This window comes from Sceloporus occidentalis, unplaced genomic scaffold (assembly GCF_023333645.1).
Source record: "Sceloporus occidentalis isolate IW3139 unplaced genomic scaffold, rSceOcc1.0.p SCAF_5, whole genome shotgun sequence".
Lineage (NCBI taxonomy): Eukaryota > Metazoa > Chordata > Lepidosauria > Squamata > Phrynosomatidae > Sceloporus > Sceloporus occidentalis.
In genome coordinates this window covers 172,137,881-172,163,400 of record NW_028316985.1, presented here as the reverse complement: position 1 = coordinate 172,163,400, position 25,520 = coordinate 172,137,881, and the positions used below count along the sequence as shown (strand labels likewise).

General features: G+C 41.3%; 1 protein-coding gene across 3 annotated transcripts in view; it reads left to right on the top strand.

Annotated features, from left to right (window-relative positions):
- Nucleotides 1-404: 404 nt before the first annotated feature.
- Nucleotides 405-25,520, top strand: part of CCSER1 (coiled-coil serine rich protein 1) — a 927,042-nt gene continuing 901,926 nt past the window's right edge. For all 3 annotated transcript variants that reach the window (XM_089527103.1, XM_089527102.1, XM_089527104.1), the window contains exon 1: nt 405-482. The gene's annotated coding sequence lies outside the window, so the exon portion shown is untranslated. The remainder of the gene's footprint in view (nt 483-25,520) is intronic.

Sequence of the window (25,520 nt, the reverse complement as noted above, 5' to 3'; positions counted from 1 at the left end):
GGCACTGCGGCTGGAGGAGGAAAGGAGGAAGAAAGGAAAGAGCCAGAAGAGAGGGAGAAAGAGGCGGAGGAGGGGAAGAAGGGAGCCATCAACCTGTTTCCCTCTCTGCTGACTCAGAGAGCTCTGCGGAAAGGTGAGGCGTCTCCAACCCGAAGCGTCCATGCCTCCTCGCCCTGGCTCTGAGGTGGCACCACCAGCAGCCCCTCACAACTCACACGACAACACAGACACACACACACACACACACACACAACCCACGTCGCAAGCGCCTCCCCCCGAGTCCCTCCCCGCCTCCTCCTCCTCCTCCTCCTCCTGGTCTTCTGGCCACAAACAGCGCCGGCTGCCAGGCTGACTCTGGCTCTCCTTGCAGCTGAGGCGTCGTCGTCGTCGTCGTCCTTCTGGTGCTGGGTTCTTGCCTCCAAGATGAGGAGGGCTCGGGGGGCCCCTCTGCTCCCGGTGGATTAACTGCTGCTGGAGCCAGGGTGGGTTTCCCGCGCGGTTCTTATTTTGTCTGTGGGGGCTTTCCCCATGGCGCCTGAGGGGGGCATGGCAAAGGACACCCCAAAGCTGAGGGGGCACTTTGAGGGAGGGAAAGGCTTGGCCCCTCTCCTCCTCAGGAAAGCAGCCCCTCCTGCTTCCCTTCCCAAATTGGGGAGAGCTGAGGGTAACCCCACGCAAGGCGGGACACGAGTGGGGTGGCGAGTGGGCCATTGGGGAAAGGCATGTGTGTGGGGCTTGGGGTAGGAGTTGCGTTTGGGTCGCGAGTGGGAGTGGGGGAAAGGGGGCTGGGAAAGAAGAGGCAGAAGAAGTGCTTGGGAAGGTGGAGAAGCCCGGAAAGTGGCACCAAGGAGGCGTTGGAGGCGGTGGCCAGAGGCTGGGGAAGCAGAAGGACGAGGCGAGAGAGCCGGGAGGTTTGGTCCATTGCAGGGAAGAGGAAGGGGCTGGCGGAGAGCCGCAGTGCTGGCTGCCTCCTCCTGGCTTGTCAGCTCTAGAGATGTCTCTCTCTCTCTCTCTCTGTTTGGGAGGCAGTTTCTTTTCCCCACCGAAAAAAACTCAAGCTTGATCGCTCGCGGGGATTTGGAGGGAGCTGGGCTGGAGCAAGGCAGCCAAGGGATTATTAAGGTGAGGAGGGCCCAGGGGTTTTTTTTTGTGGCGAGGCTGTTTTGGAGAGGGCTTTGCCTGGGAGGTGCAGGGAGGTTGGGACTTCTTTGCTAAGGCTGGGGGAGAGGTTTTCCCTTGGCCTTCCTTTGACAGCCCTCTAGGATGCATTTACACTGCAGCAACAATCTGGCTTGACACCCCTTGAACTGCCATGGCTCCATGCTCTGGAATTCTGGGAATGGTCGTTTGTTGTGGCACCAGAATTCCAGCGCATGGAGCCATGGCAGTTCAAGGGGTGTCAAGCCAGATTGTTGCTGCAGTGTGGATGCAGCCCTAAAAATAAAAAAGAAGAGGAGAGGCCTTGGCAGGTGGGAGAGTATGGGAGGCATGTGGGCCACCTGCTGATGCCACCTGGCACCTCACCCCCCTTTCCCTTCAGCTGGGGTCAGTCAGTCACATGCCCTGTTGCTTGACCCACTTGCCTGTGCAGTGCGGATGATGGGAGTGCATGTGACCATGTGGGGACAGGAAGGCATGGTGAGAGGGAGGAGGAAGGGTCAAAGGAGGCATCATTTGTGGCTGATTTTTGTCCCATCCACTCACCCCCCTTTTTTGCTAGATATTGCACAGGAGGCAAAGGCCCCATGACCGAAAGCAAAGTAGGGCAGACCAGTCTGCGCAGTTCCCAAAATGGCATAGAGAGATGGGGTCTGTTTGGTGTGTGACATTCACCTGTTTCTACACTTGTGGTTTGTGAAATGCGCCGAAGTAATGCAGTGTTGGTGAGAAGTGGGTTCCATTGTCTCATTATCCCCCCCCCCAAAAAAAAAAAAATTGTGCACTGTTTGGTTTTGTTCACTTTCTAAAAATGAAGTGAAGCCTGGCTGCTGGACTGGTACTGAGAGGAGTGATTTCCTAGAAAATATTTGAACAGGGAAAGGGTGTCGAGGGCTGATGACGCACGCGTTCCTGGATGGTTCCTTTGCACACTCTGAACTGTGATGCTCACCTGCGCCTTTCTTCGTGAAGTGTGGGAAAAGCTGAACATTGCAGCAGACATAAAAATCTTAGATGGAGTCACAGCTACAAGACACAGAGAGGGTGGGAAAGAAGCTTAGGAGGATCTAATGCTTTCTTGTCATGCAGTGTTTTCTAAAGAGCCATGAAGATGTTTGCTTGTTGCATAGTTTCCTGACAACATAAGGAGGGGACATCCTTATGCTGTTGGGAAACTACCGAGCAATTGAGGGGATCAGTTTTCCTTTCCCACGGCAGAGTGAAATCCCACACAACATGTCTCTGTGTGTGTGTGTGTGTGTGTACAGTATGTGTAACAGATTTCACTCTGCTGGAACCTTGGCGTTATGAAGGCTGGAGATTCGAAATGACTAATCTATCAAATTCTCCTTCACTGTATTACACTCCTGCTCAGTATGCAGTAATGGTTGCCACATCAGCCCCTGAGTGAATCAGGCAATGTGGGGATGTTTTTCAGTGAGGTCAGAAAGCATCTGGGAGCAAATGAAATGGAGGAATGGTAGCTGGGTGATGAAGCACATGTTCTGCATGCAGAGAACATCTGGTTCAGTTCCTGGCATCTCCAGTTCAGTGAGAGCAGATACCAGGTGATGGAAGAAACTACTGTATGAGATTTTGGAGAGCGACTTTCTGTGTCAAGATTAGGATACATAGACAAAGAGACTGACTTGGTAATAAGTAGTAGCCAGTTTTATTGAAAGCACCATAGACAGAGTGGGGCGGGAGGGGGGGAGGGGTGGAGGCTTGTAGAATTCTCTTTGTTTGGGGCAGAGGATTGACAACCTTCAGGAGTAAGATGGATCCATTGGGCCACACTGGAATCCAACAGTGGTGGCAACATCAGTGCAGGGCACCCTCCAAACAAAACAAAACAAAACCAGATATCTGAGGGTTCTGCCTCCAACAATATTGGGACTGATTGACATGCATTGCCATAACACCACCTAAAGTTTTCCTGATGCAAAATATGAAGACTTCTTGAGTATTCAATTTTCTCTACCTACATATGAGCCTGTGGATTCACAAAGGAAGGAGACATGCTGGATTCCAAGGAAACATCTTCTTTGAATTGCAAATAGACATTAAATTTCCTTGACTTTGAAAATCTACCAGTGACCACATGGCCAAAGAGGGAAGTGCCAGCCTGCAGATAACCTTCCCTATCATCTGAACTAAGACCCAAAACAGAAAGGCCTATGATTAAAATGTTCAATTTTTTTTCTCCTGTTTGCCTAATGAAGGAGCTAGTATGACTTTGAAAGGTTGCAACATGTAATTGTGCATTTTGGTTGTTCCAATAAAGGTATTATTGTTTGGATGTTACTGGAAAATCAGATGTGAGAAATTCACTTCTGAGCTGGCATCCTCCTATTGGGGGCACATGTGGGCCTAAGCTAATCTTATGCCTACGTTTGTCTATTTTTGGTAGCTGAGAAGTTTTATATTCCTTTCCTTCTTTACAGCATCCAAAGCCTGACCCCCATCATCATTTGTGCATAGCAGAAAGAAAGGGGAATGGGAATCACAGAAGGGCCTGGCCTTGTGCCCAAGCCAGATGTGAAAGGACCACATCAGCCACTGAGGCCTCTGATGGACCTTGGCAGATCTCAGTGGCTGATGTGATTGCTTTATCTACGGCCACAGGGACACAGCCAGATGTTTCACTCCTCCCTGCTTTCATCCAGGCATGAATAGCTGGGTGCGGGGAGTTTCAGTGGCTTTAATATTGTCGTCCGTGACTCAGTTTAGCATAGTCTGTATGCAGAATATCCTTGCTTTGCAGAATTATGTCACTTTTTCAGCCATGGTGTGTTTCCATGCTGCACAATTTGTATTTCAATACCACTTTAACTGCTATGGCTCCCTTCTACAAAAGCCTGGGATTTGCACTTAGACATCTCTAGCACACTGACAGAGAATTCTCAGTACCTCACAAAACTACAAGTTCCAAGGATTTTATACAATGGAGTCATGATGTGGCATTAATAAACACTATACATGGCATTAAAGTGCTCTAACTGTGTAGTGTGGGTACATTTTATAAATTCCCAGTTTTTAAGGGTTTTGACAGAGGTAAGCATGGCACTGGGGAGCCTTGAGCCTTGTCTGAAAGGAGAAGGGTGGCTTCTAGAAGGTTCTGGGATCTGGAAGGGATTCAGGGCTGCAAAAAAGTTGTGTGTGGGTGGAGGGCTGCATGCATCCCATGAGCCATATGCTGCCCACCACTGTGGTAGATAAATGGAGAATGTGCTCAAAGGAGGGGGGATGAAGTTCCATGCTGTTGGAAGATGTGAAGGAAACAGAACAGGTAGAGTGTTTTGGAATTGCCAGGATTCCATGCTTACCAACTGCTTCCATTCACAAAGTGTTTGTAAATTTGAGGATCTGCTGTATTTACTCCCGCTTCCCCTTTCAGCCTGACAGCATGTAGTAATCGCGCTTATTTTCGCTGATGTTCTTTTTCGTCATTTTCACAGCTGAATGTAGCTACAAAACAATTGAAAAAAACCCTTCCCTTCTAAGAGGCAATTCAGACTGCCCCCCCCCCCCTTCCAGCCCCATCCTTTCTGGTCTATGTTGTACTTGAAGTGTTTAAATCCTCAAGAGGCAGAGGTGGGGGGAAAACCTAGAGCTGTGGGGGGAAGGAGAGACAGAATGGGGAAGGTTTAACTAGCACTTACTTCAAACATTTCCTCTTGCTTATATTTAAAAAGGGGATAAAAAGAAAGCATGTTCCAATACTAGTTCAGGGCTTTATGAAAGTGAAATATTAATGACCTGGGAAAGCTTAGACAGCAGATAACTTCGTATGGAATCGTTTTGGAAGGATTCCCATCCTTTTGACAACTCCTTGTGGTATATGAAATTGTGTCTCTGTAGTACAAATGCAATTAAAAACTTCAGGGCTGCAGGATTTGTAATTATGGGGGCAGAATGATGTTGGCCAATGGGTCATGATAGCAAATCTAATAATCTTTTCCATTGAAGAACATCTGTGATTTCAATTGTCTTTAATATTCTTGAAGGATGATGTAGGCCCAGATTGCTGTGAAAACATTTCAAAATGCTATGTGTGGACTTCTGTCAAATGTCTTTCCAGAAAGTGCTTGGCTTAGTTTTATGTTGCAACAGGACACTTTTTGCTAAGCTCAGGTTTGTCAGGGAAGTGGGATAGAGTATTACTGGAAGCTTGAATCTGTCCTTCTTGTGTCTGTCAGAACTTAACTCCTTTTCCCGCAGATCAATCCCAGCAGTACATTTTTGAACATTTTGCACAATATTCTGTTAACCTTAGATTAATTCACCTTTTCTGCCATTTATGACAAAACTCTCACACTTGTCACTTTATACAACTTATTTTGGCTGAGATCCAACATCAAGGTGTACCAGAAACCTTCACATGATGCTGCACAACTCTTGTGTTGAATACTAATATTGAACACACACCTAAATTTAAAAACAAATGCACAGCCAAATGTGCATGTTCACACCAGGCATATCACATACACACCTGTGTACCCAACAGCATCACGTGTGCAACTCAGTTCTACAGCCTTGAAATGAATGTGGATGTTCCACATTGGACCAAAATGCTCGCTCACTTTTTTAGGGGAATTTATGCATGCTTAAGACACCAGTGTGGTGTTTTGGTTTGTGAGTTGGACTATGGCTCTGGAGACCAGGGTTTGAATCCCTGTTCAGCCATGGAAACTCACTGGGTGACCTTGGACAAGTCACATTCTCTCAGCCTGAGAGGAAGACAAAAGTAATCCCTCACTGAACAAACCTTGCCAAAAAAAAATCATAGTAAGTTTGCCTATTAAGTTAGAAATGACTTGAAGGCACACAACAGGCATAAAGACACTTTGGGCAGAACACACTCTCTGCAATGGAGAAAGTTGGAGGCAGTGTTAGTCTTCCTCTGTGAAATCTTGTCAAGAAAGGCCTATGATATGATTGCCATAAATTGAAGTCATCTTTAAGAACCAGTGTGGTGTAGTGATTTGAATATTCGACTTTGACTCTGTGACCAGGTTTGAATCCCTACTCAACCATGTTCTGGGTGACCTTGGACATGTTTTTCTCTCTCTCTACTTAGTAGAAGGCAATGGCAAACCTCCTCTTAATAAATCTAGCCAACAAAAACCCATGATAGCACTTCCATAAGTTGGAGTCACTCTTAAGGCACACAACAAAGACAGCAACAAGATTCTGATGTTGCTTTGACTTATAGCTACAACTTGTATTTGTGCCCTATCTGCAATTATGTAATGTTCTGCAAGTTCATTTAGCTTTGGTTAGCCTTGTCTTTCGTAACAAAGGCTGAAAATATGTACTAAAGTTGTTTTTCTGATGCACAGTGTGATCATGCTGGCAATTTCTTGTACTGTACAACCCCTGTATCTGCAGGTCCAGTGTCCATGTTTTCACCTCTGAAAGAATGAATTCTCTAGGCATTATCTAGGTCCTCCAGTGGGTTTTTGTGGTATGCTTCTGGAGCAAGTTGACCATAGAGTTGCACCGAGAGACCTGGAAATGCCAAGAAAGTTATTGTCTCTAGGAAATCTGTAGGTCTTCCATCATGACTCTGTGGTCAGCTCCCACCAGACATTTTTCATTTCAGTAGGGTTTACTATTATCTGCATTTCCATGATAAGTTGGAAAATGTATCTCCTGTGGATACTGAGGGGGTTATACTATACTTTTTGATTTTCTCTTTCTGTTTTAGCCACCATGGACACCAAACTTCTAGCCTTTGCTTTTTTCTTAAGTTGCACCTTCTCTTAATGACTCCTTTATTTTAAGTTGTTCATTTTGGTGTCAACCCTATCCTGTAGTTTTGTTTTCAGTGTAACTGTAGAATGGATTCAGATTCTGACAGATATGTGGTAGCAAAGCTTGGGTTTTATTACAAATATACATTGCAGCACTGAGATTGACACAGCTATTGGTTTTAAAGTCACACTGATTTGGATCAATGCTACTTGCAACAATAAATGAATGTATAGTCAGAAATGTCTCTTTTCTTCAGAATGAAGAACAGAACATTTTCACATGGAAGTCATCTAACCAAGCTAAGGCATAAATAGATATCAGTAAACATAATGACATTCTTGGACTGATTCAGAATTGGGAGATCTGAGAGCTATTCCATTATGCATCAAATCAATAAATACACATTAAAATTGTAACTGGCTAGTAAGTTGTTGTTTTGATTTAATCCTGAAATTATGCTGGGAGAGATGGTCCAGTGGTTCTCAAACTGTTATTCCAGATGATTTGAACTTCAATTCCAGAAGGCCTAAGCTGCATGGCTAATGATAAAGATTTTTCTGAATTGAGGTCCAAAACATCTAGAGGGCTAGAGGCTGCGGACCACCACTTTGAGATATAGATTCAAGTCTTTCTTTACCTATGCACTTGAGCTAGGTTGCTCAATGTTGAGTCCTCTCATATGTAAAATAGGAACAATGCCCACTTACATCACAGAGCTTTGTGGGTAAGTTAAAGATGACAGAGTAGTTCTGCAATGGTGATTTGAATGCAGGCTTCCCCAGTCTGAAGCAAATGCTCTGTCCATTCAAGGGCCCTCTTAGACTTGTTTTGAACCAGTGGTAAAAGGAGTTGATGTATGTGAAATGGAATGTTTTTACTACATTCATGGAGGCCTGGGATTAGATGACTAGACATTCTTTGCTTTCTTACTTTAGAAAGTCCTTCTCCCCAGCCTATCTTGCATGTATTTATTATCTTTTTTCCTGTTGTTGCAACTGCTTGCAATAACAGCTGCTGGTAATTGTTCTTTTGTTTCTGCTTCAGCAATGACAAAATATGAAGATTGAGCTTTTCTCCTCTCTCTCTCTCTCTCTCTCTCTCTCTCTCTCTATATATATATATATATATATATATATATATATATATTAGGTAATTAAACTGAGAGTGTCAGGCTATCAAAGGAAAGGAGCAAGGCCACTTGCAGGATTGTGTAGGCCTTTGTGGGTAGAGATCCCTCTCTGTGTTAACTGAAGAGTTCATGAGTATGTGTATATTTCAGTAAATAAGGCCACAAAATACAAGCAAGTAGAAAAGGGCTGTTGGGCTATCATTCTTCAGTTTCTTCATGAGTTCATCTAGGGATATGCTGTCCAACCTGTTCTGGATGATGTTGCCTGGTAGACATTGCTAGTTTTGCTTTCTCATATATACAACTTTTTTCAGTCTCAGGAGTCCCAGAACTGTTTCTAAGGCAGAAGGGCATAACATTAATGGGCTGGTTATTTTTAATTTTGTCTACTTCCAAACATTCATAACATGGCTTTGGTTTGCCAGTTTCAACCATACCTACTATTGCAGGGGCTGGTCATGGAAGCCATATATTATACACACAATTGAATAAATAACAGCTTAGCTATTCACTAGTTAAATTTGTGTGCATGCATATGTATTGCATTTCCCCTGCCTGTCGTGCTACATGTCAGAGTGTATTGCTCAGATACTACAAACCTGTATGTTCTGTCTGAGTGGCAAGTCTAGTGAGATTTCCCTTCTGGATTGTAACAAAATACTTGTGCTTTATAGAGGAGAGTATTGCTTTTATCAGTGCCATCATCTGTCCTATACATGATAGTCAGTTCATAATAAAGCCTGAGGATTGGGTATGAGAAAGGCAGAGACTTGTAGCTAAGATAGAGAAGCACCAAGGAAGACATCCTGGAGGGGAAAAGGGAAGGAGAAATTGCAAAAATATCTACATTAAAATCTCACTTTCTGCATTATGCTTGCTTTTTTCCAAGCAAAAAATTAATTTAGATGGAGGACAACTGAATAAGCAACTGTATAAGAATTGTTAGAATAAATGGAATTTGGTGCACACAATGAATTGTCAGTTTTTTATCTATTAATATCTAGCCCCCCCCCCCCCCCTAATTTCTTTTACTCTAGCATTTGGTGCTCCTTAAATTGGGAAACAAGAATGAAGTACAGGAACTTCAAATCTGGGCACCCTCTTTGCAAAGTGCATTAATGATTTTCATTCCTGTAAGACATTTTCAAATTCTGGGTGTACTGATGAGGTTAGAAGCTAGTTCACAAGTTGAATGCTGCAGGAATCACAGCTGTACAATTATGTAAACTGTATTGCCTTTATGTCTGTGTGTCTTTCTGTTGTTGTTGTTAGCTGCCCTGGAGTCTACATTCACTCATGGCGATCCTGTGGATGAAACATCTCCAAGCCCCGCTGTCAGCTCTGCTTAGTCTTATAGATCCAGGCACTATTTGAGTCTAGCCATTTGGAATTCAGTCTTCTTCTTTTTCTACTGCCTTCTACCTTTTCTAGCATTATTGTCATTTCTAATGAGTCATGCTTCTTATGATGTGGCCAAAGTATGACAGCCTCTATTTAATCATCTTGGTGTCCAGGGAGAGTTCAGGTTAAGGACCCATTTGATTGTCTTTTTGACTGTCCACAGTATTCTCAGCCCTCTTCTCCAGCACCAGAGCTCAAAAGAGCTGATTTTTAAAAATCTCCTTTCTTAACTGTCCAGCTCTCACCTCCATACATGGTGATGGGGAATACAGTGGATTGGATGATACTAAGTCAGTTGTATATCTTTACTCTTTAGGATCTTGTCTAGTTGTTTTATCATTTCCCTTCTCATTCCTAGTCTTCTTATTTCTTGACAGCAGTCTCCTCCCTGATCAGTGTTTGATCCAAGATATGGGAAATCTTCAGCTATTTCAGTTTCCTCATTATCTTTCTGTTATGCTGTATAAATTCACCTACTTGAATTACCAAACTATTTGAAAGTTTTAAAACAATGGTTAGGTGGCCAAATCTCAGGGGTACTTTAGTGATGGTTTCTTGCATTGTCATGGGATTTTGGATTAGGTAGCTTTTGAGATTACTTCTAACTCTATGGTTTTGTTATTTTTCTTTTCTTTCCCCTTCCTCTTATTATTATTATTATTATTATTATGATAATAGAATCTTTGTTCCCAGTATGCATGTTCAATAAATCTTTATGCCCTTTTGATTTTTCTGGGGTTTTGCCCTCTAGTCTTTCAGTAAACCTGCAAAACCTACTTGACATGTGATGTAGCTACTGGGGTGGGCAAAATGAGGATGTAGCTATCTGAATAATAATACTCCCCCCCCCCCACAAATAAATTTCCTTCACTCTCCAAATTCCTAGCATTGAAGTACTGTAAAACTTCAGCCAATCATTTAGAAATATGAGTTTAGAGATCCAAAGAAAAGGGGCAGGCAAAGTTCCCAAGAGAAAGAGAATACAGCAAAAATAAGACTTTTTGTGTGAATGCTTTTCAACATCTCACCCTCTGTAATGCAAGAAATCTTAGTGTGTGTGTGTGTGTGTGTGTATCCCTTTGGAGGAGGCAATGCTTTCATTTTGCCTTCCTTGTAGCTGCACCCCTGTATACACAACAGGAAATTAAAACACACACACACACACACACACACACACCAGAAAAAATCAAAACAAAAATGAAAGTTCTCATTATAGGAAACAAAGTTTCTTCTCTTCTCCTTTTCAGCTCTTTTGGAGACAGTTACTTGAGCCTAGGTAGAATTTTAATAAATACAGCAATGTTCATTGTGCTTTTTCTGGAATGCTAAACTGGTGTACAAGCTGTGCTGCATTTTTGTTGTAATGATGTCTCTGTGTCATTATCACTTGTGCTTGGTCAGAAATGTGCCAGCCACAGTACTACTTTAGTTGTTTTTCAGTCAATGGGAATGCTCCTACTGACAGCTAAGGAGAGATTTTACCCTTGGAATCTATTCTATTAATCTTCCTGCATTATTTAGCCACCTGTTAAAAAGAGAATCAATTCAGTAGCCATATATATAGGTGGCACCACAGGTTAATGACTGCTAAAGAAAAAGAGGATTTCAGTTTTTTTGTGTTTTTTTTTTTTGGACTGAGACCATGGATGGGTCTGAGTTGATGAACAATCCGTTGTGTATTGGAGAAACAATGAAAATGGCATGCCAGTCAGGTCTGGAATTGAGAATTGTATTATTTCTAGTAATCACTGCCATACATTTGTGTAAATGTGTATGTGTTTATGTGTTACATATTGCACATCGTAAGGGCATTGATTAAGGTAATTTATCTTAGAGTCATAAGAGACAATATGAAGGCATTAGATAACAGTGTGCTCTTCACATGCAAGAATGCATTCTGGCCCAGATGTGTAAGATGTTCAGTGGTATTTGGCACACAAAGAACCTCTTAGATAACATATTTTGTATTTGTGGCGGTATGGGCTGGAGGCTGTATTTGTCTGGCTTCCAGTTAAAATGTCAGGTATTTCCTGTATTGCCAAATGTACAGTGTCTGTAATGTAATGAATCTGTACTTAACACCACAGCATGCCTGCCAACAGTACCTCTTACTTGGCTGCTGCATTTGGTTGAAAAAATGCCTACCACAATACTGGATACAAATATCCAGTATACTGAATATTGGAAATGAGGTGCTATTATGAGTCCATAAACTTATGACCTAGTCCAGATGCAATGCTGTACCACAGTGTAGCATTATTTGAATGAACTTACTCAACTGTTACCTTCATGCATTCATGTTAACTTCATGCATTCTCCCCACTCTTCCTGCAACAGAGCTACAAGGAATACATGGGAAGCCGCAACATCCTTTAATGCCAAACATTTTGATGAGAAATTTACTTTCATTAATTCAGAACATGACACCACAGCTATCTCAGAGTCTGAGGAAGTATTCCGTCCTCCATCAGATCAGGTTTTCTGGTAGCTATTTAGTTGTTACAGCCCAATGATGTGGGCAAGATGCTGGAATTAGTTCAGCCCACCACAAGTAAATTTGACCCTTGCTCATCTTGGCTGTTAAAATCTAGCATAAGAAGATTAATTGGGTCATGTCCATGGGATGGCAGATGCCTCACTATGCCAGGGAGCTTCCTAATGCATTGAAGGAAATTGGGCTGTGCCCTTTCCTGAAGAGAACCTCCTTGGATCCTGGATATGTGACAAATACCTCTCCATTGCTGATATCCCATCCTGGGCAAAGTAGTTGAGCAAGTGGTGGTTGGACAACTTCAGACATTCATGGAGGAAACAGTCTGCTTTCAGAACAGTGCACAGAAATGGCTGCAGTCAGTCTGACTACTGACTTGCTTGGATGAAAGATGGGGGAAGACAGTTATCCTGTTGCTCTTCCCGTTTCTCTCAGCAGCTTTTCGTAGCTCAGTCCCAATAAGATGGCGGCTTTGTTGGTTGGCAGTTGGTTGGTAGTTCTTGAATATATATCCACCAGGAGCCCTGGTGGCCCAGTGGTTAAATGCCTGTACTGCAGCCACTCACCCACAAACCATAAGGTTGCAAGTTCAATACCAGCAAAAGGGCTCAAGCTCGACTTAGGCTTGTATCCTTCTGAGGTTGCTAAAATGAGTACCCAGATTGTTGGGCGCAATTAGCTTACACTTTGTAAACTGCCTAGGGAGTGCTTAAGTGCACTGATAAGCGATATAGAAATGTACAGTACTTGCTATTGCTATTGCTATATATGCATAAGCTGACAATATGTTTCTGAACTAAATTCAAGGTGCTGATTATCACATTCAGAGCCCTGAAGTGATTGGGAACTTGAAGGAGCATCTCACATTATGCATACCTGTCTGTTAACTCAGATATTCTGCTGGTGCTCTGCTTTGTGTCCAGTCAATGGGAATGACAAATCACACAAAGACATGGGAGATGGACATCTCTACTGTGCTACCTATTTAGTGAATGTCCTCTTCTTGGTTGTCCAGTTGATGCCAACACTGGTCTTTTTTAGACACCATGTTAAAACATGGCTTTTAAGTCAGGCCTTAGGAGCCTAATCTTACTGCCTTTTACAGTGTACATGCACACGTTTTTAACTGTTTTAGCCTTTTCTGTTGTCTTAAGTGGGTGATTTATTTAAAATGTTTTTATTATATTTAAATTATTCTGTTGTTTTTACATTAAATTATTTTAAATTGTTTATATTGCTTTAATTGTATATCATCTTGAAATCTCATGATAGAGAGAAGGATATAAATATTTTAATTACATAACAACAACAACAACAACAATAACAACAATGTAGAATTAATGCAGGTTTTCACTGTTTTTACTGTCATGGCACAATGCTGTAGTGGCAGGCTAAGTGAATGAGTTGAAAAACCATTACATTGAAGGATCTAGGCTTCTGCCATGCTGCACAATTAACGTAGTTTGACACCACATTAACTATCATGGCCCAGTACTATGGAATCCTAGGATTTGTAGTTTGTTGTGGCATCAGAGCTCTCTAACAGAGGCTAACTATATCACAAAACTACAAATCCCTAAATTCTATAGCACTGTGCCATGGCAATAAAATCAGTGTAAAACTGCATTAATTCTGCATTGTAGTTGCAGCGTTAGTCTCAGTAGGACAAATGAATGCTTAGCATATTTACCAGTGCAATCCTGTCATGTTTGAGGAGTAGGATCTGCTTTCTTTTTATTGCAATGTTTTGCTGTTTTATTGTCAGAGGGTTGAAGGGGGTAGCTAAGGAAAAAATCCAATCCACCTCTCATGCCTGGAGGCAAGCTTAATTAAACCTAAATCCTTTCTGACAGATACATATCCAAACTAATTTTAAAAACTTGCTGTGGAGATCCTGGAACTTCCCCTGATAGTATTTTTCAATTTGCAGTCTATTCTTATGGGCAGAACTTTTTCCTGATATTATTTAATCTAAATCTTTTTCTCCCTGCAGTTTAAGCTCATTACTACTTTTCCTATCCTCAGTAGCAATGCAGATCAACTGGTTACCTTCCTACTTATCACAGCCTGGTGCATATTTGAAAACATCTGTCATGTCTTCCATAATGTAATCTCTGCTTAAGACTAAACACTAAACATATCTTTCAGTAGTATTCTCCATATTGTTTGGAACTACTCAGAGATATGTGTGCTTATGGCTTTAAACAAACAAACAAGCAACTATTTTGTTTTAGGGAGAAAATGATATTGTATCCTATATTAAATATGCAGATGAAGTAAATATAGTCAAAATCTTTTAACCTGTGCATTGTGCTCTGTTGCTGCTACTTGAAGGAGAAGTATACAGAGCACATAATGCAGTACAAGGTTACATACATAGTGTGTGGTTAAATGCATGCATGGTTGTGAAATAATGTCAGATTTTCAAAATAGCAATAAGGGACAATCAAAATTCAAGACATGCAGGGATGACAGTCAGGAATTCACTATGAACAAATTGGTATTCTTTGTAAATAGTGAAGATATTGATTTTGGTTAACTTAGCTATGCATTTCTCTGTAAAATTAACACATTGTCCTCATTCATATATTACATGTTCTACACATCTCTGTCTTTATGAAGGAAAACACTAAGAAATATAGGATCCCCCCCCAGTTGATGTCAGTTGATATAAAAGGAAAAGCTTTCTAATGGTGAAATAGGGGATATCCCCTATAATAAGGTGCACTTGCCAATCCTATAAGAGACAAGCTGTCTGGCCCTCAAATAAGGGACATTTGGCAAATGTATTGTGAAACACCCTTCAGAAACTAGGCACCTCCTGGTCTGGACAGTAGTTGCATAAAGGGTCACCTGGGTATGCTATAAACAGCACCTTGAATTCAGTGCCTAGGGGTGGCACTGAATGGGATGGATGGATGGATGGATAGACATATAAATCGGATGGATGGATAGACATACAAATATTAAAGAGCACTTAAAGTTCATTCTCTGGTGACTGAAACTGTACTCCATTCCCATTACATCTCCCACTATAGATATTATTTATACATATATTTTTAAGCTTAGTTCTTGTATCCACAAGGGCGAAAAACTTAGTTGAAAAAGAACACTAAATTCTGCAGTAGCTATGAATGTTTGTGTTGCTTTGGTGGAATGCTCAAAACCCCTTTCATAAAATACATTGCCTGCAGGAATAGGATTGGAAGTGTGTAGGAATCGCTGGTTCTTGGCCATGTCTGTCTTGACATAAGGGATTTTCTCCACAACTCTGTATTTTCAGTTTACCCTTCACTGTTCCTCCCCACACTTGATTAAGAAGAACGAGAGTTCTATCATGTTTTATAATAATATATTTACATAGAGATGTTTTTACCTAGTCATTGTAGCTGCCAAGTGACAGCCTGGTTGTATAAATCTTTCCGATATTAATTAGTATTCTTACAATCATAATTCTGGTTTATAATTTTTATATAGCAGGAGTACACAGCTGTGGTCCTTCAGATGTATTTGCATGACAACTCACATCAGCTCTATTAAGGAAAAAAAAGTGGTGACGGATAGGGTTGTAAAGTATTCTCAAACTTGAAAAGAAAGGGTGGCCTGACATATTGAGATATCCGGTTGAAAAAATGGTAAAGTGTTGGAGGGGGAAAATCAGGTTTCAAGACTTTTGGGGTAGAAAATCCCAACAATTTGTATAAAAAACCCCCAGTGTGGCTTTGTATAAAATACACTGTATTATTTAAGAAATGTGTTTTGCATGAGGTTTTTAAATTTTTTTGCAAATGAGTTTTCTCCCAAAGGTCCCAAAGAACACAAGAATAATAATAATAAAAAATAGTACAACCCCCACCCCAACAACCCTCATATAATTTAAGAATAAAATGAATGAATATTTGCATCCTAGTTATGGATCATAGGAAGTGTAGTCCAAAAACACATGGATGGCCACAGTTGGCCACACCTGATATGAGGATGACCATGTTGACCATGGGATTCTGGGAGCTTTATTCCAAAAATGTATAGTTTTCAAGACCCTTCTATGTGTGCTGAACACATGGAAAACTTGGCATGGGCAAGTCTTCATGATGAACTAAACAGACAGAAGAGAATGAAAGTTTTAAACTTGAGAACTTTAAGGTGATTTAGCTTCCTGAAGGAAAGGTTTTGAATTTGCATTTCTATTTTTCTGGAAAGGCTGGTATGTGTGTTTGGCAGAATTCCTCTTATGACAGCCATGCTTTGCTTCCAGAATTTTCATGGCTGGCTTCCAACTGTGCTACATCTTGTCCCCCACCATACAGCATGTGGCAGATGGAAAGCATGGATGATGGGAATAGATACTGCTGTATTGCAATTGTCTGTGAAACCTGTGGGAGCTTTTTGCAAGATAATTTCTGAAGGGCTGTGGGAAAACAGAGTCAGGATTCATGCTCCGGAGAAAATAATATATACTCAGTTTGGATCTCCTGAATGAAAATCATGAGGATGGTAATTAAAAGCAACACATCTAGGTATTTCTACATTCCAGACTGGTTTACCAACGATCAGTGCAGGTTGCCAGGCTTTATGCCAGCTGTGCCCCTTTCTGGAGCCAGGGGACCTTGAAACCGTAGTGCATGCACTGGTAACCTCTTGCTTGGATTTCTGTAATGCGCTTTACTTGGGGCTACCTCTGTGCCAAGCTCTGTGCCAAAACATGGCAGCAAGACTAATCACAGGTACTTCCCGGAATGATCATATATCACCTGTTCTGAAATCCCTTCATTGGCTGCCAATCAGTTTCCAGGCAAGGTACAAAGTGTTGGTGATTACCTTTAAAGCCCTACATGGCTTGGGTCCAGAATACTTAAGGGAACATCTTCTTCTGTGCCGCTTGTCCCACACATTAAGGTCCTCAAGTAAGAACCTACTTCAGCCAAAAAGAGCTAGGCTAACTTCTGTCACTCAAAGGGCCTTCTCTACTGGTTCACTGAAGTTGTGGAATGACCTGCCAGAAGCAATTGGCCATATCCCCACACTTACAGCCTTCACAAATGCTATTAAAACAGATCTCTTCTGGCAGGCCTTCCCAACCTAGCTAATAAATTCTAGCTCCCTCCCTTTGTGTATGTTTACGAATATGATCTCAATTTTGTGATGTATGTCTCTCTGCCTGCCAAATTATTTTTAATTTTAACCTAATGCTGTATAGCATTTTATTGTTTTTAAACTTTGATTGTTTAATTATAGTTTTAATATTGGGGAGGAGTTGGGAAGGGATCAATTAGTATTTTATTGTATTTCCAATACATTTTTACTGTTGTAACCCACCCGGATTCCTAGTGATTCAGTGGGCTATAAATACATCATTTATTATTATTATTATTATTATTATTATTATTATTTGTCAATGGGGTGGCAAATCCACTCTGGCTTATAGTCTGTACTTTACGTGAGCTGTTAAAGGTGCTGAAACTTATTGTGCAGATAATTTTTGGCACCTTTGATTTGTTTAGAGTTTGTTTAGAGTCTGAACTCAGGGCAGATTCATGGCCCAACTGACATGGAAGCCACCAATTGTTATTTCCACATGTCTGTAAGATGTCTTGTGAACATGCTGTTCTTCTCATGTTGTTCATCACAGAACTTTACTTTTTCAAGTATAACTATCACAAATTGCCAGTCAATATGGCCACTGACCATGTTGACTGTGGGACTCTTAAAAGGAACAATTTCCAAAAAGGAACAATTTCCAAACCTTGGTCTCTCTTCCCCTTTTACTCCCTTGTCTGCCATTCCCTCATCCATTTTGGTTATGGTAATACAGTGAATTGATTTGAATATAATGGTGAGGACTGTCTTATGATGTTTTACTGCTTGAGACAAAGGACAAGAGGGTGTCCTCTTTCCATTTCATGTATAGAACCCTACTGGCCTGGTAGTTGAGATTTATTTCGGCACTGGCAAGACGACAGCATCTGCCTCCAGAACCACACCTGAAGTGAGCAAGTGTGCAAGAGGCAAGAGGCCTCTCCTGCATGGGTGCAGGAGAGGCCTCTATGTAGTGTGCTCCATTTTGTCCTCTCTCATTTTGCTGTTGCTTCACATTTCCTGGCAATTGCTGTCTGGGGAAGGTTGTTCCACATGGCCTAATAGCAAAACTAAGCTAACCCTGACACAAAAATAAGTTCACATGATATGTGTTAGGTGGTGAAAAGAGGAGGAATACATACTGAGACATACTCCTCAGCACTAAACAACATGATTCTGTCAGAACTTAGTTGGAGCTTCTTAAAGAAAATATCCGTTTTGCACCTGCAGAGTTTGTTGATTGTGTGACTGACATGCATGGAGTTTGTGCTATGCTGTACATATATTTTCAAAGTGGAGCTCAGTAAAATGCATACAGTATGTAGAGCCACTACATACACATAAAAATGCTTACATTAGGGAAAATGCATGTAAAAATGTGTACACACATCTTTGTATACACATTTTTTTGTGTGTGGGATGGAGCAATGTAAGGATAGTATAGGAGGAATATTTGAAAATATTTGAAAAATGGATGGGAAAGCATGTTTTTCAAATGTTGAATAACCCCTTTGAGAAGAATCTTGGACTGCTAAGAATCTTTGTCATTTGGGATTTATTCTGCACAAAATTTGCATGTGACTGTTTTGCATGGAAAATAGGGTTTTGTACGCAGAAAAAAACATTTCTATGCAGAAATATTATTTCCTACAAAGAAAATGCTGTAATTGGGGGTTAATTCTATGAAAAAAATTGCACGTGGTTTATTTTCATAGAAAATAACATTTTCTGCACAACACAAGGGTGAAAAAGCATTTTCTGTGTAGGAAAATATATTTCTGTGTATAAATATTATTTCTTGCACAGAAAATGCTGTTTCCTGTGCAAAAAATGCTGTCTTCTGTTCAAACCAATGAGGAGCAAATTTATTATACAATAAGTCCTAAAATTCAAATAGCCTTTGAAAACTGACTTTGGAAGACCTTTTCACAGCTGCAAGGAAATTGTTAAAATTACTAATTGCTTCTTTTAATAAGAAACTGGTGAAGAATTACATCCCAAGAGCAAAGGATGGGGTTGAGATGGGGTAGGATTCAGGGAAACACTGGAACAGATTCAGTGCCCCATTGTCAAGGAAGCCACAAACTGCCACTGAACAGAAGCAAGGCTGAGAATTTTTTGCTTCCCTAGTTAAACAGAACTGAGCTGGAGTTATCTGCTTTGCTAAAAACTGTACTACTATTGTACAGATTCAAATACTTGTTAAATAAATGATATCATTGCAAGGGGGTTGTTTTTGCAAGCAGCTTTCCTTTGAATTTTGGCATGACATACCAAAAGGATTCCATCTTGCTAAGCAGTTTTCAAATGAGAGGCTTCAGAGAAGACATGAGGAAATTAAAGGATAACCTTGTAGATTTTTTAAAAATAAGTTTTTTAACCACAAGGCTGCTTCTAAAACAGGAAATGGTATTTCTCTCTGGAGTGGCAGGTTTGTTCATGTAGCCAAGGACATTGTGCATTTGTTTAATTATAAATAAAAGTGAAATACTTAAATCCTTTTATTTGTTTTTAAGTGTGGAGATAAGATGATAATCAAAGCTCTCCAAACAAATAAGCATTAACATGTTTTTGAATGTGAGGCCAATCCAGAAATCAGCGAAGCTTGAGCCCTTGCATTTAAGTCTGTTGGCACATTGCTCCTAAGCTCACTCATTTGAAAATAAGCTCTATAGGAATCAGAGAGATTTACTTCCCCATAGATGTGCTTGTGACTCGAGTTTTGTCTGATTGATTTTGAGCTAGTGGAGGTGAGATACATCAGAGTTGTGTTACATAAATCTCTGCATGTGGAGAGATGTCATAGTTGAAATGATACCACAGAGCCATGGTATCTAATAATCTCGGTGGGAATGGGTCAAAAGGATCATTTAGTCCAACCCTGTGCCATACAGGAGTATAGAACTGCAGTACTCCTGAATGATATCCATCCACTGTTTAAAGCTATTTAAAGACCTCCAAAGGAGGAGAATTCACCACCTTCTTCCACTGGTAAAAAGTTCTTACTGTAAAGAAGGTCTTCCTGATGTTTAGCTGGAATCACTTTTCTTGGAATTTTAATCCATTGGTACATGTTCTAGTCTCTGGAGCAGCAGAAAACAAGCTTACTCCTTCTCACTCCTTTAAATATTTAAAGATGACTGTCATGTCAACCCTTGTAATGAATGGCACTGTGTTGTGTTGAATTGTAACTCAGTGGCCAAGTCAGTGCACAATCCAATGGTTTTTGCATGCTCCACATGAACAAGTCCCATTTGACAACCTTGAACTGAACGTATATCAGCAAAATGTCTTGGGCTGGACTGGACTTTAGGTCTGAGGCAGATATGCTGCATCAGACCTAAATGTCCAAGCACTTCGATAGGGGAACTTACACCTGCATAATACACCAAAAGGATTCTACCCAGGGTTTGGTTTTTAAGGTAATGGAAACACATGTAGGGTTTCTCATGTGTATTTCCACTCATCCTGCTGCTTATATTTCCATTCTTTATCTCCTTTTAAAGCTACTGTTATTCTGTTCCAGAATAAAAATTCAGCTAGCATTTTTCTCACTGGTTGGATGTGAGCTGGATCCCTGGATAGATGTACAACTAAACAGTATGCATTTTAAGGTCCGAACAGAAATTGGTTCAAGATGTTTCCCACATAGCTCTTTTGTCATAGGAACAAGTCCAGTACAAGGTATTTTGCTGCTTGAGGCAAAGGACAGGATTTCACCCCACCCATTCCATGGACAGAAGCCAACTGGACTAGCAGTTGATGCTTGTTTCAACACTGGTGATGATGGTGATGAGTCAGCATCATTAGTTATATCTGTGGGTAAGTAGTTTATGGCCATGTGGGATGCACATAGCTTTGCCCTCCAAACACCTCACCACCACTGGCCATCTTCAGCATCTGACACCTAAGACAGTCACCTCACTTTGTCTAGTGGAAGGGCAGGCCAGTGGCTGGTTTTAGAAAAACTGGTTCTTCCAGTAGGCTCTTTTAACAATGAGTACTCCACTTTTCATTATATTTTAAATGCTTTTCAGTTGTTTTAGATAATTTTCTGGTTATAGTATGACAATGTACTTCATAGATTTTAATTTTATGTAACATTATAAGTGATCTTTAAAAATATGTTATCTGTTTTAATTTTCATTATACATCTCCTTAGGTCCTGTACTGGGAGAAAGGTAGGATATAAAATAAATAAATACTATAGGTGAATTGAAGTGCTTATTGGACATGTTGGACTCTGATGTTGCTGGGGCCTTGGTGTTGCTGTACATTGTAAAATCTATCCTACAAAAATAGAAGAACGGTGGTCTGTGTTGTCCAGCAACTGGTTTCATACAGTGTTTACCAGGATGTTCCAGAAAGCTTGCAGGCAGGACTTGACAATCATGCTGTGTTGATGTTCTTTACCTAAGATGGAGATTAAATTCAGCCTGCATAGCAAAAGAATGTAGCCAGTTTGTCTAATTCCCTCTTAAAACTGTCAAAAACCCCAAGTAATGGATATCATGGCTTATTTGCTCATAGTGAGAACTGTTAATCTCTCATTTAATGGCTTGGGCCCAGGATACCTGAAGGACCGCCTCTCCCCGTACATTCCGCCTCGCACCCTCAGAACGTCTGGGCAGCAATTACTGAAGGTGCCTGGGGCTAGGTTGGCCTCCACTACACGGAGGTCATTCTCCACAGCTGCCCCAGCCCTTTGGAATACGCTGCCCACCGAGCTCCGCTCGTCTACCACCCTGGCCCAATTCAGGAAGGATTTAAAGACCTTCCTGTTCCAACAGGCATTCCCCGAATAAAATCCTGTGGGCCTCCCTCCTCTTCCGTGGCCAAGAGGTTGGGCTATGGGGCTTTTGTTGGTTTTTTTCTGTATGATTACTGTATTGTATTTTAACTCTTGTCTTGATGTGTTTTGATTGTATTTTAACCCATGTTGTAAGCCGCCCTGATTTTTAGAAGGGCGGGATATAAATAAAAATTTTATTATTATTATTATTTATTATTTATTTATTTTGTACTTCACCTTTTTTTTTAGCATGGTACTCAAGGTGCTTTGACTTGCAAAAATGCTAAACATGAAAATGCTGAAAAAATGGATAACAACAAAGTTGAACAAATTATATTAAACGGCTGTTAAATTTAAAAGTGTATAATCATTTAAAACATAATAATAAAGTTTAAAAATATAGCAACCCCCCACCCCTCTCTATATGGTGGCTTAATGCTAGTATTTAGAATGCTAAATTCTAGCATTAAGTTTTCTCATGGCAAATCCATTGACATTTTTCAGGTTAAAGGCCTATGTTCTGGGATTCACTTTTTTCTGGCAGGTAGAGCTCGACAAATGACTCTCTCAAGAAAAAGTCTGATTACTCCTTGTTCTGCTATTCAGTTGTATATCAATGTATTTATACCCTGCCCTTTTACCAAACAGGGATTCAAGGCAGTTTACAAAGCAAAGTGAATTGCAAATAAAACCCAATTACATGTGTTCTGCTATCACTGCAATGCTCACATGCAGTGTGCTGCTTGAGACAAAATTACAAATGGCACCCCCTCAAAGTGAAAATGTCCCAGGCTAGTGAAATTATTTTGGCATCTGAGACAGAAAATCAAACAAGTACCTCCCATCCCTCCTGGCAGTAAACATACGATAATAATAAATTAAATTGCCAAAAATTTCCTGTGCATTTTCTTTACACTCCACATTCTTTCTAAGCCACCCAGTAGCATCACTAATGGCTGCCTGGCAGCCCCCACCCCCGGCCACCCCTTTCCACCATGGGCAACCATGGTACTCTACTCCCTCATGGCACCCCCCACTCTCTTCACCAGCCAGGCCACCTCTGTCATGGTGGGGATGCAGTGCTGGTGCCACCTGGCAGCCCTTTCCAAGTGTGGTGGGGCTGCTAAATGAATGGCAAAAGGGGGTCAACTCGCATTCCTGTCTGCTTATATGGCCTGCCTGCCTAGGAAGGCAGCCCCTTCCCACAAGTGGCCAGTGGTAGGGTTGGGCAGTGGTAGTGGTGGTGGTGGTGGCAGCGGCAGCAGCAGCTGCTGCTGCTCACACGTGTTTTCCCCACTTGGCCAGTAGCCCTGCTACACATGGAAGGATTTGCATGGGTGGTGTCAGCACCTCACCCGCACAAGCAGCCGTGGTGATGGATGGCAAAGATGGATACCTTGCCTGGTGGATGGGTTGACATGGGGGATCTTGGAATGGATGGGACATCTGCCTCACTGGGTGTTCACATCCTCTGAGGTATCAGCTGGTGTGGTTTGCGCTCTCCACACCTCCTACTGACATTTCTGAAGGCACCCCATTCTTCATAAATGACAGAATGGCCTGTTACAGACAGGCCAAAATAAAGCTGCTTCGAGTCACTTTGGAGATATGGTATTTCAATGATGCATGCGTCCTAAGAGTCCAAAAGAACTTAGAACTGGCGCATGGCTTTGGTGTGGCTTTTGGCCTCTTAGGATGCATGCATAATTGAAATACCATACCTCCAAAGTGACTCGAAGCAGCTTTATTTTGGCCTGTCTGTAACAGGCCTAAGACTGGCCTCGTGAAAGGACTTCTCATACACTGCTGTTTTATTGTATGACCAAAAGGGTGGACTCCTCTTAGTTTCTTACACATGCACAAGTCATTCTATAGAGGTGGTCAGGCATTTTTTGCCCAGTGTGGAATATCTATATTCTCTTCAATGCTGTAGAAGTGGCGTTGTGCATACAGTGCTGTTTTCTGTGTGGAGGCACTTGTAGGTGCAACATTGCCTTCACTGCAAGAGCTGCATTGATTCAATGCAAGAGATTTCTGATATGTCCCCCGGATGAGGATCTCAGCAAAAGTATAGTACATGTAGTATCTGTCAAACTTCATAGAATCATAGAATTGTAGAATTGTAGAGTTGGAAGAGACCACAAGGGCCATCCAGTCCAACCCCCTGCCATGCAGGAACTCTCAGTCAAAGCATCCCTGACAGATGGCCATCCAGCCTCTGCTTAAAGATCTTCAAGGAGGGAGACTCCACCACTCTTCAAGGGAGTGTGTTCCACTGTCGACATTCTTCCTCCTCATCTAAGAACTGGAGAAGAGGTCCTGAGATATGGCAACCCTAGTTGGGGAGTGAAGCATTCTTTGCCAGGGAAACAGGGCTGCCAAGTGTGGATTCAAGCCCTGGTAAAATAAACAAACAAGCAAGCAAGCAAATAACAAATAAATAAATTCAGGCCTCTCAACTAGGGCTGCCAGGTTTTAAAAACAGCAATATAGGACAGCCCTCTCTGTTGACAGCTCAGCTAATGACCGGCATTCTTGTAGAAAGCTGGATCAGACCTGAGATATTGTTTTGGTATTACACTTGTGTACCATATATGGGCAATAAGGAAGCTTAGTTTGGGTGTCAGTTCCATGGTTAATGGAACTGTTCCCTAGGACAGTGGTTCTCAGTGGCACTCTAGTTGCTTTTGACTTCTCTCCTTGGAAGGCTCAGCCATTATGACCAATGCTGAGGAATTCTGGGAGCTGGAGTCCCCTAATCTGTAGGAGCACGGTGTGAGAACCACAGCCTTAAGGGATCCACTTATATAGAAAAGGAACTGCATTTTTGTTTTGTTTTGGAAGAGTGCACAGATTTAAAAATTAGTTTTGGTTTCATGCCTGGAGAGAAAATAGGCAGGGATTTTAGCATTTGGGGTGGGATGAGAAAACAGTACTGAGATGAATATTGCTTTTGTTTATGCTTACCACACCCTGATATGCTTAAATGAGATATAATTAAAGACAGGTACTAATTTTGAAAGTGTCCGACACTAAAATGCTGATGCATCTACAGACTGAGCAAGCCAGAATTCACTGAAATGCTTTTAACCTCCCCCCCCCCCCCAAAAAAAAAATCCCCACAAAAAACAAAAACTAATCCTTAGGTCAGAAACATGGCAGCTTTGGAGAATTAGTCAGATGGCATGTATTTATATAAACTGGGCTTGGTTCTGTGTGTTTCTAAAAGAAGGTGTAATACCACATTCTTGCAAGCTCAACTTGCTGCGCATATCTGCAGCTATCATTTTTAAATGAACATATGTATTGGAATGCAGATCTGCTCTGAGGTATGTTATGATCCTGACCTACATCAGACATCAGTTTAGGGTGGGGCTGAATATCTTCATTAAACCAGAATTTCTGCTTTGCCTTGCTGATTTAACTGAAGATTTAACTTAGATGTAATGTGCAGCAGATTGATAAATTGGAGTTGTTAACTCTTTTGGGTAAAAAGCTCATCATCTTTAACAGGCAGACAGATACAATGTGGTACTCACTAACCATGAGAGATAGATACAACATGGTCCTCTTAACTAATAGCTTATATATTGAATATCACCAGTGTATACGGTTGTGATTTTTATTCACTTTGTTTTTATAAGAGCTTGTATAAATTTATTCCTAAATAGAATGGAAAGAACTTGAGTTTGTTTATTTTTGTATAAAAAAAATCA